General features: G+C 40.9%; 1 pseudogene; it reads right to left on the reverse strand.

The window, feature by feature from the left end:
- LOC129858822 (serine-rich coiled-coil domain-containing protein 2-like) overlaps positions 1-15,305 on the reverse strand; it is a 124,008-nt pseudogene that overhangs the window by 16,209 nt on the left and 92,494 nt on the right.

A 15,305-nucleotide genomic window follows, 5' to 3' on the forward strand; every position in this document is an offset into this window, starting at 1 on the left:
TTTAGAATTTCTTTGTTTTAATGTTTACGTCTTACAGTGTGTGAAGTTCCCAGCACCTACCATAAGAATAGAGGGGATGAGAGCCACGTCCAACTCTTCCTGACTGGAGAGGAGCTACTCACTGAAGAACAGGAGGACATTTCCATGGGATTGGGAGTAGCGGGCTGTGTCGCAGCCAGCTACGACCGGGAGATGCATGAGGCGATGTACAAATGGCCCAGCGTTGTCCGGGTTAGGGGAGGATTTGTGGCGGGCCAGGCGCATGCATGCTGGCACTTCCCCGGTCAACTATAAGTGCTGTTATTGTGAAGTGGAAAAGTCTAGGAGCAACAACGGCTCAACAGCGAAGTGGTAGGCCACACAAGCTCACAGAACGGGACCGCCCGAGTGCTTAAGTGCGTAGCGCGTAAAAATGGATCAGTGGAAACGCGTTCTCTGGAGTGATGAATCACGCTTCACCATCTGGCAGTCGAATCTGGGATTGGACGAATCTGGGATTCTGGGATTCGAATCTGGGATTGAATCTGGGATTGGTGGATGGCAGGAGAACGCTACCGACCCCAATGTATAGTGGCAACTGTAAAGCTTGGTGGAGGAGGAATAATAGTCTGGGGATGTTTTTCATGGTTCGGGCCCCTTAGTTCCAGTGAAGGGACATATTAATGCTTCAGCATACAATGACATTCTAGACGATTCTGTCCTTCCAACTTCGTGGCAACAGTTTGGGGAAGGCCTTTTCCTGTTTCAGCATGACAATGCCCCCGTGCACAAAGAGAGGTCCATAAAGAAATGGTTTGTTGAGAACGTTGTGGAAGAACTTGACTGGCCTGCACAAAGCCCTGACCTCTACTCCATCGAACACTTATGGGATGAATTGGAACATTGACTGTGAGCCAGGCCAAATCACCCAACATCAGTGCCCAACCTCAATAATGCTCGTGTAGCCCGAATGGAAGCAAGTCCCTGCAGCAATGTTCCAATATCTAGTGGAAAGCCTTCCCAGAAGAGTGGAGGCTGTTATAGCAGCAAAGGGGAGACCAAATCCATATTAATGCCCATGACTTTGGAATGAGATGTTTGACGAGCAGGTGTTCACATACTTTTAATCATGTAATATATGACTCTCATTTCTATGTGGATTTCTTCTGGTAGAACACAAAGCTACATACTGGATCTTTAACATAATGCAAGAGAACAATTTAGATTGTAGAAAGAGAGGAGAGGACCAAAGCAGCGCAAAATGTCAGATAGGGCCTAATGTGTTTTCCCATCACATTCCTCTCCAATGTCGGATCATCATGGGCCTTTGGCAGCAGACACTCCTTTATCTGGCTTATTGTTTCAAAATCCTAATTTCCCTTTTTCTCCCTATTCCCCTAATCATGATCAACCATCGAATTAATCTAGGCCTAACAGAGTTCCATCTCATAAAGTTGTTTGAATAACCTAAATAAAAACAAAGTACTGTAATAACGACAGAGAACAAACAATTGCAAGATAGACTATTCGAATAGGAAGTTTAAACAAACCTGATACCTTTCTGCATTACTTGACCAAAGTGTAGGCAACATAACTTGTGCAGTCAGAAAATCCCTCCTTACAAACAAATAGACTATAATATAACCTTACACATTGGCTGCTGTCAAGAAAAGTTGTTGTAAACTTACTTTGCCAACGCATAAACTAATATTTATAATATTGTCAAAGGGTTTAGTAATGTCGTTGAATTGAGCAACTGGCAATCGGGCTTAAACTCCCCGCAGCAGTCTTTCCAGGGGGGGGTTGTCGGAATTTTCTCACAAACAACTTTATTTTGAATAGCTTACAAGTGGTGAATTTATTTAAAAGTCCACAACAATCAGATAAAATCTGTTATTTAGCCAATACCATTCTTTATAACACTTGAATGAACATTGGCTTAGGGTAAAAACCAATAAGCCTATTAATCTTAGGCTATGCTTTTTGCCGATGTAACTGTACAAATTCTAAATATACAGTGAAATGATTTATAACATTCTTTATGTCAAGGACCGCCAGCAACATCTTCACCCCCGGAGTAGCGAACTCAGCAGGATGACAGGGGTCTGTAGTCTGTCCATCCTTTGCCCTGATAAGCTTTTAGCATATTCTGCATGTGATTTGGGTCAGGTCTTCTGGCTCACCTCTATCATTCAGCCTGAAACCGAAGAACTGTCAAACAGGCGAAGATGTGCTTTCTTTCCCACCAAGTCAGCCATTTTTTTTCTTTTCTGATTTAGCTAAGGCAGGTTAAACTATAGTTACTAAGTGAAATCCTGTCACATTCCTTTTTTGTTTTTTTACAGTCTGAAACTGTCAGAAAGTATCTTAATGGAAGAAAGAATGTCACAAATGCGCTTACCCAGATGATCAAGTTGAAATAACAATAGCCTACACTTGATACAGCTATAACATAATTTTTTTTAAAGGTAGGCTCATATAACTATATCGGAGTATTTTTATGGACAAGAGAAACATAGCTCCCCCTATTTGAAAATCATTCTGCAGCCTGGACTCGGTTAAAAAGTAACTAGGTCTAACACTTTTGTTTGAACAATGATTTAATGAGATTGTTGTTGTGGCTTTTGTAACAATTTATATAAGAAGAATGACATTATGCACCAAATCACAGTTCTGGTATAACCAATGTGTCCTTTATATTGTGTTCTTCCCAGGCACCCGGTGTCCGGCCTGGAGCTCGAAGTCACAAGCTCTGTTAGTGACTGCATACTGTAGCAACCCAGCAGTGCAAAAAACCCTGATCTTGTAACGGCAGTCTATTTCTTCCTCGGATGAGGAGAGGCGAGAAGGATCGGAGGACCAATGTGCAGAGTGGTAAGTTTCCATGATTTTAATAACACGAAAACAAGACACGATACAAAATAACAAACAAACTAACCGTAACAGTCCCGTGTGGCACTAACACTGACACAGGAAACAAACACCCACAAACCAAACGTGAAACCCCGGCTGCCTAAGTCTGATTCTCAATCAGGGACAACGATTGACAGCTGCCTCTGATTGAGAATCATACCAGGCCGAACACAAACCCCAACATAGAAAAACACACATAGACAACCCACCCCAACTCACGCCCTGACCATACTAAATAAATACAAAACAAGGGAAATAAGGTCAGGAACGTGACAGATCTGCGCTAGAAAGCCTACAGTATGTACATTACGATCGCCAGAATGGCCAAGCCCCAAAAAAATGTACGGACATTTTGGGCTCTAAAACTATGATCAAGTTCGATCCCCGCTGTGAAATATTTAAAAGTTTGCTACAAATCTAGATATTTAATTAAACAGGGATCCATTCTGACTACTACATTTGTCGACACACAAGACCACTTGATGACACAGACCAATCACAGACCGGCAGGCTACGAAGAGGCTCGCGCCTGGTTGGTTGACTCTCTCAGGCAGGATGGAAACGACTACTGTTCATCGACCATGATCCTTTGCTAGTTACGGAAACTTTCACCATGATCCGTAGCAACTTGTTGGTGCCATTCAGCCCTATTCAGGCTTCAAATTCAAATACTTACAGCTTCATGAGCCATCGGGAGTTTTCCATAAGATTACATGGATGATGTCAGCGCTATCACTACCCACTGGTTTTAATGTCTATGGTTCTTCCCGCCAATTGACCCCTCCGTGCGCCACAACGATCTGTCATTCCACACATTGCCCCAACCCTAGTTAACAGTGTATCAACTAAGCCATGGGAACTTAAGAATTATATCTAATAACATGGGTACCCTTCATATCTTCCAAAGTTACAGTGGATTACGTTAAAGTTATCAAAGTGTGGTGTATATACATTCTCCAATTCCATAACAGTTAAACATTTAAAAGCCCAAACAACATCCTGGTCATTGGACAGTAGTAGTGTAATGCATTGGGTAAACCCCTGTAGAGGGGCTAGTAGGCAGGCCACAGGATGTCACACATTAACAGTAGTGGTGGGAACTAAGATCAGAGAAGATAAACCACATTTTCTACCTGCTCCAACAGCCCTTTGAACTGTGAGGGGAGAGAGGGAAGGAGCGGGAGAGAGAGGGAGAGGGAGGAGAGAAAGGACAGATGCAGAGAGGATGGGAAGTGCAATCTGCAGTACAGCATAAAACGTGCAAAACTAAACAGTGTGAAACTCGTAACTTTGATACTGTCTGAAATAAAGAAAAAAAAGAGAGAGAAACACCCTGCGGTTGTCATCTGATTTCTGTTTGTTTACACTCTCTTCATTCTTTTTTCCTCTACTCATCATAAACCACTTCACTATATTCCTCCTTTCAGAGCAATTTGGACAATGTCAAAGTTATCATTATCGACTGTGTTTCCCTACAAAGAGTTAGAAGCAAAACCCTCACACAACAGAATGTAACAGTGGATAAAAAGAAAGCAACAGAAAGAGAGGGGGTATATCAGACGGGGAAACAGAATAATTAAATGGGGAAAGACTAAGGGAGTTTGAGACAGACAGAGGATGAAAGAAAAAAGAAGAAGTCACTACATCTGTACATGGCTGAGAGCTGACGGCTTGTCTCAAGCACACAGTCAGTCTCACCATCCATCAAGTGGTTCCACCACATAGGGAAATGGTGATGGGGTGGGAGTAGGAAGGGGGGATTGGGCAATGTAGTACCAGTGATAGGTAAGAGAGCAAGTTGAATGGGAGGATAGTGTGAGGGTGGGGACTATAGGTGATGGACTGGCTTGATGACTGACTATAGCATGCAGTAGTGGACAGATTGGAGACAAACTGGATTTAGGTCTCCACTCTCCAGATATATATACTGTAGGTGTACTCACGGCTTGGCTGTGTCCTTGTCCTCTCCATGAGGTCTGTGTGGCTTTGTCGTGGTGCGTTCGTCTGTCCCCCCCGAGTGACGGTGACCTCTGGTGGCAGTGACACCTCCCGGACTGAGCAGTATGAGCAGGCTGGGGGAGGAGAGAGAGACAGTTACCACAACTGTATCAGGAAAAGAACAATAACAAATGAATGATCTACTAGGGTGATTTGGTATTCAAAAAGTGCATGAGTGAAACGTATTTCTGAGTTTTTGGGTTCTAATGAAGATTTTAAAAAACAGTCTCTAGTCCAGACATGACTAGTAGACCCTATTAACTCTATGAGCTTGTAGGTCATCCCCAGTGGGTTTTGAAGTTTGGATTATAGCAGTGGATCAGTCGGTAATTGACAGTTTGTCGTTAAACAATGTATTCATTCCAGGAGCCCCAATGTTGAGTGAGGTGAGGTTAATATTAATATTCAATCCAATCCAACCTCATAATCAATGAAGAGCTAAGCTACATTAAAATTCAACATACCCACATGTCTGTCTCTCTCCTCAGAGAGAGAAAAAAAAACACCACCAACCACCCTTTGCTAATGACAGAACATCTACAGCTCTGCATCAACTGCTGACAAAGCAGACACACAAACTCAGAAGTCAAAACTTAAAGTATTTTGGCAGCTCACCCCACAGAGAATTCAGCATTTATTTTTCCCTTTATCTGGCTCATTATATTATTCTATCTATCTGTCTCTCTGTTATTCTCTCTCTCCCCTTCCCTCTATTATTCTATCTCTCATTATCTGGCTCTTATCTGATATTCCATTACATAACTCCCTTAATCTTTCTCTCCGTGTCCTTAGTAATTCTTTATTATTGTCTATCCCTTTCAATCAGAATCCTTCCCTACTACAGTTCATCCTCTCTCCATCTTTTCTATCCATCTCTCTCTCGCTTGCTTTTCCCCATTCTCAGTTCTTAAAGTTCAGACAGAGATCTGCAAACATCCAGACACTGTTTGCGTGTGTGTTAGAGGTGGCAGAAGTGTGAGGGAGAGAAGAGCGGTGCTATGTGGGCTATTCTTATTGGAATTGGGAGAGCTGGAGAGGTTGGAACATTGATGTTGCTCTGACATGTTCTATTACTGTACCTGACGTTGCTGTAAGGAGGCCCTGAAGCTCAAGGCGAAAAACAAAACATACTCTTGGAATGATTTTGTTTGTACGACTTTGTATCTCGTTTGAACGACTTAGTATCTCATTCCAATTTCTTAGTATCTCGTTTGAACGACTTAGTAAAAAACTTGTTATTTAGTCTAATTAGTTCTCATTTGTTATGCAGCTTCTCAGACCGTGTAATGGTTTGCTACATCCATTCATTCATTGATTCCATTAATGTGATTATTCATTAGTTCATTGATAGCCTAAAACAGGGCTGCTTTTGAATGCCAGAGCATGTAAGTGGGCGAGTGAGGAGCAGAGCGTAATTCAAGCAGATTTTTTTTTATTTTTAAATGGTGTTTGCCTTCTCTCCCGGCTCCAATTTCGCTCTGGTATTGCTCAGCCACAAGCTCTGGGCATGCTCTCCCTAGCATTTTTCATTTCCTCGATTAGGTTGTAATTATTTTGCCTACCACCTACAGTAGCCAATATCTAGTTTATATTCTACTTTCTAACAATAGGATATGTTGTTTCTATTTTGAAGGTAATGTATTATAGATGTTTCAGGTAGGCAATACATAGACCACTGTAAAATGAATGTTTGCTTTTCTTGGAATAGAAGCACCATAATATAAATCAATTTAATGAAGCTAAAACATATACATGTAAATAATAAAGGACAGTATCGGCTCCTTTTCATAAATAAAGTGGAATAAATCATGTCAAACTGCAGAGGTCAAACAATTTGTGCACACAAGCAAGCACCAACAAGCTTCACATGTGCACTGAGCATGGGAAATGCACCCTACAAATAAAAAAATATGATCATTATATAGACAGGAAAACACAAATGTAAAAGCTTGATTACAAACATTTTAAATACATTGAGATGAAGCCAGCCCCATGTGTGGATGTTATTTCTCAAAAATCTATTACATTTAAGTAGGGACCGACACAGAGTCCAGTAGGACAGTATCACAAGGCTACATAGTCTACACTTCACCACTGCTGGAGGGAATACACAGCCATCCTTGATTGTGAGCTAGAATGTAATGTGTGTGACACAAGAGGTAAACACACATTTTACATCAGTAGAACCAATTTAGGGAGGTAGCGTGATATCATGTGGGAATTGCTTAGACCGCACTTACTGGTCGGACTAGATATCTTGCGCAGTCTGGCAGAGAAGTGGCCTATATGAGTACTTTAATAGTAGCCTAAACATACAGCTAAAGTATTCATCACCAATACATGAATGAACTTCAGAGATAATAGTCTGGTTCATGCTGCAAACAACATGTTTGTATTAGCCTACCAGAATACAAAAAGAGGTTTGTGATAGGCCTTTAATTGAAAGGTTTAACTTGTTATATCATATAGTTCACAATAACAGGAAGAAATACTTTAAATCACCTAAATAAAAAGATGATGACTTTGTTTAATCTTTAAAGAGTAAGCTAATTGTTTACTGAAACTTAAGGAAGCTCTCTGATTTTCAATAGCACCGATGACAACAACCTCCAAGCCATACCATAAGACTGCTGAACAGTTAATGAAATGGCTACCCAGACTATTTGCACTGACAATTTGTCTCTATGCACAGTCACTGGACTCTACCCACACAATCACACATACTTACACTGTCACTCCAACACACACACACACACACACACACACACACACACACACACACACACACACACACACACACACACACACACACACACACACACACACACACACACACACACACACACACACTTGTACAGTCTTCATTTACAGTGCACTGCTGCTACTCTGTTTATTATCTATCCTGATTGCCTAGTCACTTTTACTCCTACCTACATGTACATATTACCTCAACTACCTCATACCCCTGCACATTGAGTCAGTACACTTTGTATATAGCCCTGTTATTGTTATCTATTGTGTTACTATTTTCTATTGTTATTTGAAAATGTTCATCATTTTTTCGTCATTTTTAACTATGCATTGTTGGGAAAGCGCTCGTAAGTAAGAATTTCACGATAAAGTCCACACCTGTTGTATTCCACACGTGACAAATAAAATTTGATTTTAACCTATAATTTGATGGTTGGAATGAATCCTCGAGAAGCAGTGCTTGAGAGGGAGAACCGTGCGTAATGGATGGATTTGGCGGATGGGTTGCAAAAGAAATCCTTGCATTGCAGGGATCAACTTGCTGTGGCAGTTTTATAGCCTCATACAGCAGTAGCAATAATACAAATAATAATAATAAAAAACGATGAAACAATTATTACCTTACTATTTTGTACAGGCTGACGCATACTGATAAGGCTATTTCAAACATTCCAAGCTACCAGGAGTCAAAAGCCACCTACTGGGCAAAAAATGGCTGAGGTGTGCATGGATGATATGTACAATAACGTTGTGTGGAGTTGTTTTTATTAGCGGGAAATAGTTTAACTAATGTCTAATCGGTCAACATAACATACATAGGCATTTCATCATTAAGTCCTTTAGGAAATAATATCTGGAAGGTGAAAATACCAAAACGTTCTCTTTTACTCAGAGTATTATTAATATCACCTCCACTGTCTGATATCTTAACTTTCTCTATGCCACAAAATCTAAAGGTAGAAATGTCATGTTTCAGGTCATTGAAATGTACAGCGACTGGATAGTCCCTGTCGTTTCTCCTGATTGAACTTTTATGTTCACAAATTCTCTGTTTGAGAGGAGGAGAGGTTTTACCGACATAACAGAGCCCACATGGACATTTAATCATGTAAATAACATGGGTGGTGGAACACGTAATAATGTCATTTATTTGGAACCGTTGTCCTGTGTGTGGGTGGCATAAATATTCACACTTCATCATATCGTTGCACTGTGCACATCCTCTGCATTTATAGCTACCATTAGGTAGAGGGCGTAAAAGAGCCTGGCTGATTTACTTTTGTGGCTGGCAGTTGGCATGAACCAATTTATCGCGTAAATTGCGACCTCTCCTATACACAATAAGTGGTGGATTTCACCCTCCAGACATTATTTCCTAAAGGACTTAATGATGAAATGCCTATGTATGTTATGTTGTGGATTTGAACATGAATTATGTGCCTATTTAAGATTACTCTGATGTTTTTCGTACGATGTACCCATTGACTAATGAAAACTTGCTATGTCCTCATTGTGGTTTTATAGACGTGTTTAAATCATCTTATTTATACACTTTTGTAGTATTTATGAAATGCTTTTTGTTATATTTGGTAGCACTTATTTGTTTTTCCATTGCCTCCAACCCCTTTCGATGCGTGGAACGGATGTGGGTGGGGCCAGGTCTACATAAGGGTGCAAATCTTTCAAAAAACACAAAAGCTCTGAGAAGGCCGTGAGGCCGATACCTAAGCTTATTAAATATCAGTGATACTATCAAGAGCAGTGTGGGGTTTGCTTTTTCCTTCATCTTTTTCAGTATGTATTCAATTCTCCTTTCACTTGCTTATATTATGGCTAGATTCACAATAATATTCCTTTAAGTAATTAAGTTTCCATGTGTATTTTTCAGTCTTAATAATAATAATAATAACAATAATAATAATTATATTGTCACGCCTTGATCTGTTTCACCTGTCCCTATGATTGTCTCCACCCCCTGCAGGTGTTGCTTTTTCCCCCCAGTGTATTTATCCCTGGGTTTCCTGTCTCTCTGTGCCAGTTCGTCTTGTATGTTTCCAAGTCAACCAGCGGTTTTAACGTTCTCCGGCTTTTAGCTATTCTCCTTTTTCTAGTCCTCCCGGTTTTGACCCTTGCCTGTTTCTGGACTCTGTACCCGCCTGCCTGACCATTCTGCCTGCCTTGACCACGAGCCTGTCTACCACTCTGTACCTCCTGGACTCTGATCTGGTTTTGATCTTTTGCCTGTCCATGACCATTCTCTTGCCTACCCCTTTGGATTAATAAACCTTGTAAGACTCTAACCATCTGCCTCCTGAGTCTGCATCTGGGTCTCGCCTTGTGTCATGAGAAATATTTAATTTGTAGAGCATATTTCCCATACTCAATGCACATGTGAAGCTTGGTGGCGCTTCTGTGTGCAAATCATTTGACCGTTGCCGTTTCAGATGATTTATTCCCTTTCCTTTATTTTTTAAGATTTATTTATGAAATTTTTGCTTCATTAAATATATTATTATATTATGGTGTTTCTACATTTTACAGCAGCCTATGTATTGCCTACTTGAAACATGCGTTAATACATTTGAAGTCCTTCAAAATCGAAACGACATATCCTAATGTTAGAAAGTAGAATATAAACTAGATATAGGCTACTGTGGGCGGGGTAGGGTAAATAATTACAACCGAATAGGCCTAATTAAAAGTGACAGTGAAAAAGGAAACAAAAAATGCTAGGAAAAGCATACCCAGAGCTTGTGGCTGAGCAATACCAGAGCAAAATAGATGCGGGAGAGAAGGCCTTCACCATTTTCCAAATCTTCTCGAATTACGCTCTGCTCCTCCCTCCACACTCGCCCACTTACATGCTCTGACATTACAAAGCAGCCCTGCTTTAGGCTATCAAAGAACTGTCAATGAATAATACCAATGTTGCACTAAGCAGCTGTAGTGCACTGGCAGAGAATGACTGCCGTTCTCTCGCTGACCCCTCCTGGAGACTCACCCCCTGTGTCAGCTGAGCGATTGTCCTCTCCTTATTCCTCAGCTCCTCCCTGAGCTTCCACACCTCCTTCATTAGCTCCTCCAACTGAAACACACACAGAGGTTCATTTCTAGTCTAACAATGCTACTTGTTTTGGCTCAAAGTCCGAAATAGTGTTTTTCCAGGTGGTGTCTTACCTGTAGGGTCATGCTGTTATCCTCTTCACTGCCATCAACAACCTCTGGGCCACCATCCTCCATCTACAAACACAGAAAAAACACATAACATAAGATTCAGTATTCTGAACTGTACTATGCTGGGCAGAAAGGAGGACTAGCTGTAGGTATATTGTATTTTATATGTTATTATAATGATACTACTAATTGCTACATAGTTGGGAGCTTCTTCTGTAGATTATTCTGTAGAATGGCTGATAAGGGCCTTGAAGCAGTTTGGAAGACATAAAAATAACTTTTCTCAAGCAAAGGGACATGTTCACTGTGTATCCCCAAAAAACTGTAATTTTCTGCTTTTGGACACTCTAGCTTGCCTATAGTCAGCTAGGTACACCGATACAGCCTGTTGCTTATAGCTCAGATCAATTATGACTAAAGTAGAGATGCATTTTACAGCACAACATCACAGCTCCAAAGAAACAATTAAGAAGAGAACAACTCATGGGCGGGCCAACAAATTGTTTGGTGCTCAAGGCCAAACTACCCTGTTAACTAAAGAAAACAGACTTTCTCAATTAGATGACTATTACCAGCAGCAACAGCACTCCTTTTACAGTCAAAGGTCAAATATCAAATGAACATGAATCAAACATGGGTACAGATAACTCACATTTATCACTTTGGTCCTTATCAAAGATGTACCTTTTTGGAGATAACGAACAGAATCTCAGCTCTGACAAGCAAATACAATTAGCATCACAGAAAGTGAACTGTGTGTCGATATGTGTTTGTCATGTCATGTCAGAGATAATCTTGGGGCACAGTTGACTTGTTTTGGAGGAATGTAATCTGTTGAGGGCTGTGAGGCCAAAGCCAATATCAACCAGCCTGACACTAAGGTAGATATTGGGGTCCTACAGGGCCAGACATGAGACGCTGTACAGTCCGAGGCTGTACACTACTGATTAACTGTCTCACACGTCACATCATACACTGTGTGTGTGTGTGTGTGTGTGTGTGTGTGTGTGTGTGTGTGTGTGTGTGTGTGTGTGTGTGTGTGTGTGTGTGTGTGTGTGTGTGTGTGTGTGTGTGTGTTTCTCTCTGTTAAATGGAATGTTTCATCTGATACCGACAGATCTATTAAGTGATTAGGTACCACAGGTAACCCACAAGGGAGGAGCAGGGTCGTAATAAGAGGTTAGAAGAGATGAGTAACACATAGAATAAAACCATGTGCCACAGTCACTCACTCGCAAGCCATGGACATGAGACATGTGACATTCTCAGTAAAGCACAGTAAAGCCAGCAGCTATTTTCTATGATTACATGATATCAAACCAGTTCTCTTCTCCAGAAATCTCTCCATCTAAGGAAATGTGGGAGAGATTCATTGTGTATCTCTACTACATCCTCACAAGTAGGCATAGAGGGTCACTGTGGCAGCAATACAGATTTCTACTGCTTTTCAACTTCAGAAGCCTTCTCTCACCTGGATGTGTGATAAACTCCTATAAAGCTACTGCTTGATAAAACATCAGCAGTCTAGCGTCTAGCGAAATGTCAACTCAAACCTTGACATAATAGTTATTCTATTAAAGTTACATTTTATTGGACGCTAAATCTATTTAATTGTAAAAGGAGCTGACAACAGTAACAAGATATGATTTCCACTTGCATAGTCATAGCTCAATTCAACAGAGTGATTAGATTGGAATTACATTGAGTTCCCGAGGACTACATTCGAGCCTTTGAGGGAGTGTGTGTTACCTGTAATAAACTCTTGAGTGTAAGCAGCTGGTTTTTCACTGAGCTGCAGTCCTGGGCCATATGTTTGAGTGTGAGCTCGTCCAGCGCCCCTGTGTGTCCATTGTGTCTCCCTACAGGAGGAAAAGGCCGAGGGCCTACCCTGAACCCCACAGGGCCAGCATAACCATCATACTGCTGGAACACTGGACCCCTGGGAGTGGGAGTGGGGGGGGGGGGGGGGGGGGGGGGAGAGACAGTCAGATAATTATAATTGCCACATTGACTAGGTGTAAATGGGCAAATTAAATCATTTACAAAATGCACTCTGGTATTTTGTAAATCATTTCACCCTGGAGCTTTATATTCACGATTATCAAGTGGGTGGTTCGAGCCCTGAATGCTGATTGGCTGACAGCAGGGGTATATCAGACCATATACCACAGGTATGACAATACATTTATTTTTACTGCTCTAATTACATTGGTAACCAGTTTATAATAGCAATAAAGCAACTCAGGGGTTAGAGGTATATGGCCAACATACCACAGCTAAGGACTGTATCCAAGCACTCCGCGTTGCGTCATAATTAAGAACAGCCCTTTTCCATGGTATATTGGCCATATACAACACCCCCTCATGCCTTATTGCTTAAATATAGCACACCTAGTATACTATGTTATGTTTGGTATTTTTATAATTTTCATGCTGTAGGATAGCTACTGATTCTCACCTGTTGTCATTGTGGAAGTGATCCGGTCCATTCCAGTGATGCTGCCTTCTCCTCCAGTGACCTTGTCGTCCCCCCCTCTCTGAGCGTTCAAAATGGGACATCCCGTTAGCGTCTTCACAGAGAGAAAGAGAGGTCACGGTCATCCAAGAGTTAGCTTAGAATCTAAGAAGTTTGTGTGTGTGTGTGTGTCTGGGGGCAGTGGTTCTATATGTTGCATGTAAACAGACTCCTGTATACACACAAACAAATATTGCCCCCTGAGAACATAGCTTATCTTTATCCCTACATTGTTGGAAAAGGACCCATAAGAAACATTTCACTGTTAGTCTACACCTGGGTTCGATACTGTGACCTAAACAGTTGCATTTGCGACCATTTGACTTGGCAGTGAAACACAAATTTTGATTTGGTCAAAAAAATATATACTGTATATATTTTTTTTTACCTGGTCATGTTCCTTTTTTGATCCCAATTAGCTTTTTTTTAATCATCGTGATATATTAAAACAGTAATATGCAATTGACCAAAAATAAACCAACTTTCTGAAGAGGCAACAACTGCACGGGAATACCCATGTCTGTGTGTGTCAGGGCTCGACATGCAGGGGAGGTTTTGTAAACCCGCTTGGACCAGTGAAAATAAATTGTATTTTTAATCCAGGCTACATCATTTATTTTAAAAAACAGATGGATTCCAGGAGCTGTTTGTTCGTTATGTCGATTATTAATCACGCGCGCAGCACACATATAGTCAATAGATAATCTGTCGGGCAGATATAGCGTGCAGCTCTCAAACAGCTGCTTGTTGATTGGAGAAAAAACCAACAGCTGTAGGAAACATTTTCAAAGTTATGATATCTACCAGTAAATGCTAAGGCAAGAATGGGTATGCAAACCAATTCAATTCAAGGTCTTGGTTGAATATTTGCAATGCACAATTCAGTCATCATGGAATAGCCTACCTTGAAAATTAAACACAAATTTAATTTGTCACATTCCCTGAATAACACAGGTGTAGGCTTTACCGTCAAATGCTTACTTATGAGCCCTTTCCCAACAATGCCGAGTTAAAAAGTAAGGCAAAGTTGCTAAAAATGTTAAAGGAAATAGTAACTCAATAAAATAACAATAATGAGACTACATACTGTACAAGGACTACCGGTACTGAGTCAATGTGCAGAGGCACAAGGTAGCTGAGGTAATACAGTATGTACATGTAGGTAGTGGTAAAAGTGACTAGGCAATCAGGATAGATAATAAACAGAGTAGCAGCAGCACTTGTGAAGAGTGTGAAAGTTTTTTAAATGTGTCTATGTGTGAGTGTGTGTGTGGCATCAATATGCATGTGTGTGTGTTTTGTGCGTGAGCGTATGTAGTGTGTGTGTGTGTGCGTAAATGTGTGTATATGTAGCCTAGCGGTTAAGAGCGTTGTGCCGGTAACTGAAAGGTTGTTAGTTCGAATCCCTGAATCAAATTAGTGAAAAATCTGTCAATGTGCCCTTAAGGCACTTAACCCTAATTGCTCCTATAAGTCACTATGGATAAGAGCATCTGCTAAATGAGTAAATGCATGTTGGAATGGCAGTGTAGTATGTGTGGGTAGAGTCCAGCATAGAGCCGGTGCATGAGAATTAGTGCAAATAAAAAGGGGATCAATGCAAATAGTCAGGGTAGCCATTTGAGTAACTGTTCAGCAGTCTTAAGGCTTGGGTGTAGATGCTGTTCAGGAGGCTTTTAGTCCCAGACTTGGCGCTCCGGTACAGCTTGATGGCAGTAGCAGGCGCTTTGATCCTTGAAAAGTCATTGAAGTTATGGTAGCAAATTTAGAAGTCCAATATAATTATTCTGTGATTTAATTTATGATAACATTTTATGAGATATGTAGGCGCTTTCATTTCCTGACATTTCAATTGAAGGGTATTGCGCCTCTTTCTGTAGCTAGAGGACTCCTGATATCTCCAGGAGTGATAAGTATAATTTGTTTGTCTTTATCTGTTGTGGTCTAGTACCGTCTTTTTGCTAGCTAGGGCCAT

Source organism: Salvelinus fontinalis, chromosome 1 (assembly GCF_029448725.1).
Source record: "Salvelinus fontinalis isolate EN_2023a chromosome 1, ASM2944872v1, whole genome shotgun sequence".
In the NCBI taxonomy this organism is placed as follows: domain Eukaryota; kingdom Metazoa; phylum Chordata; class Actinopteri; order Salmoniformes; family Salmonidae; genus Salvelinus; species Salvelinus fontinalis.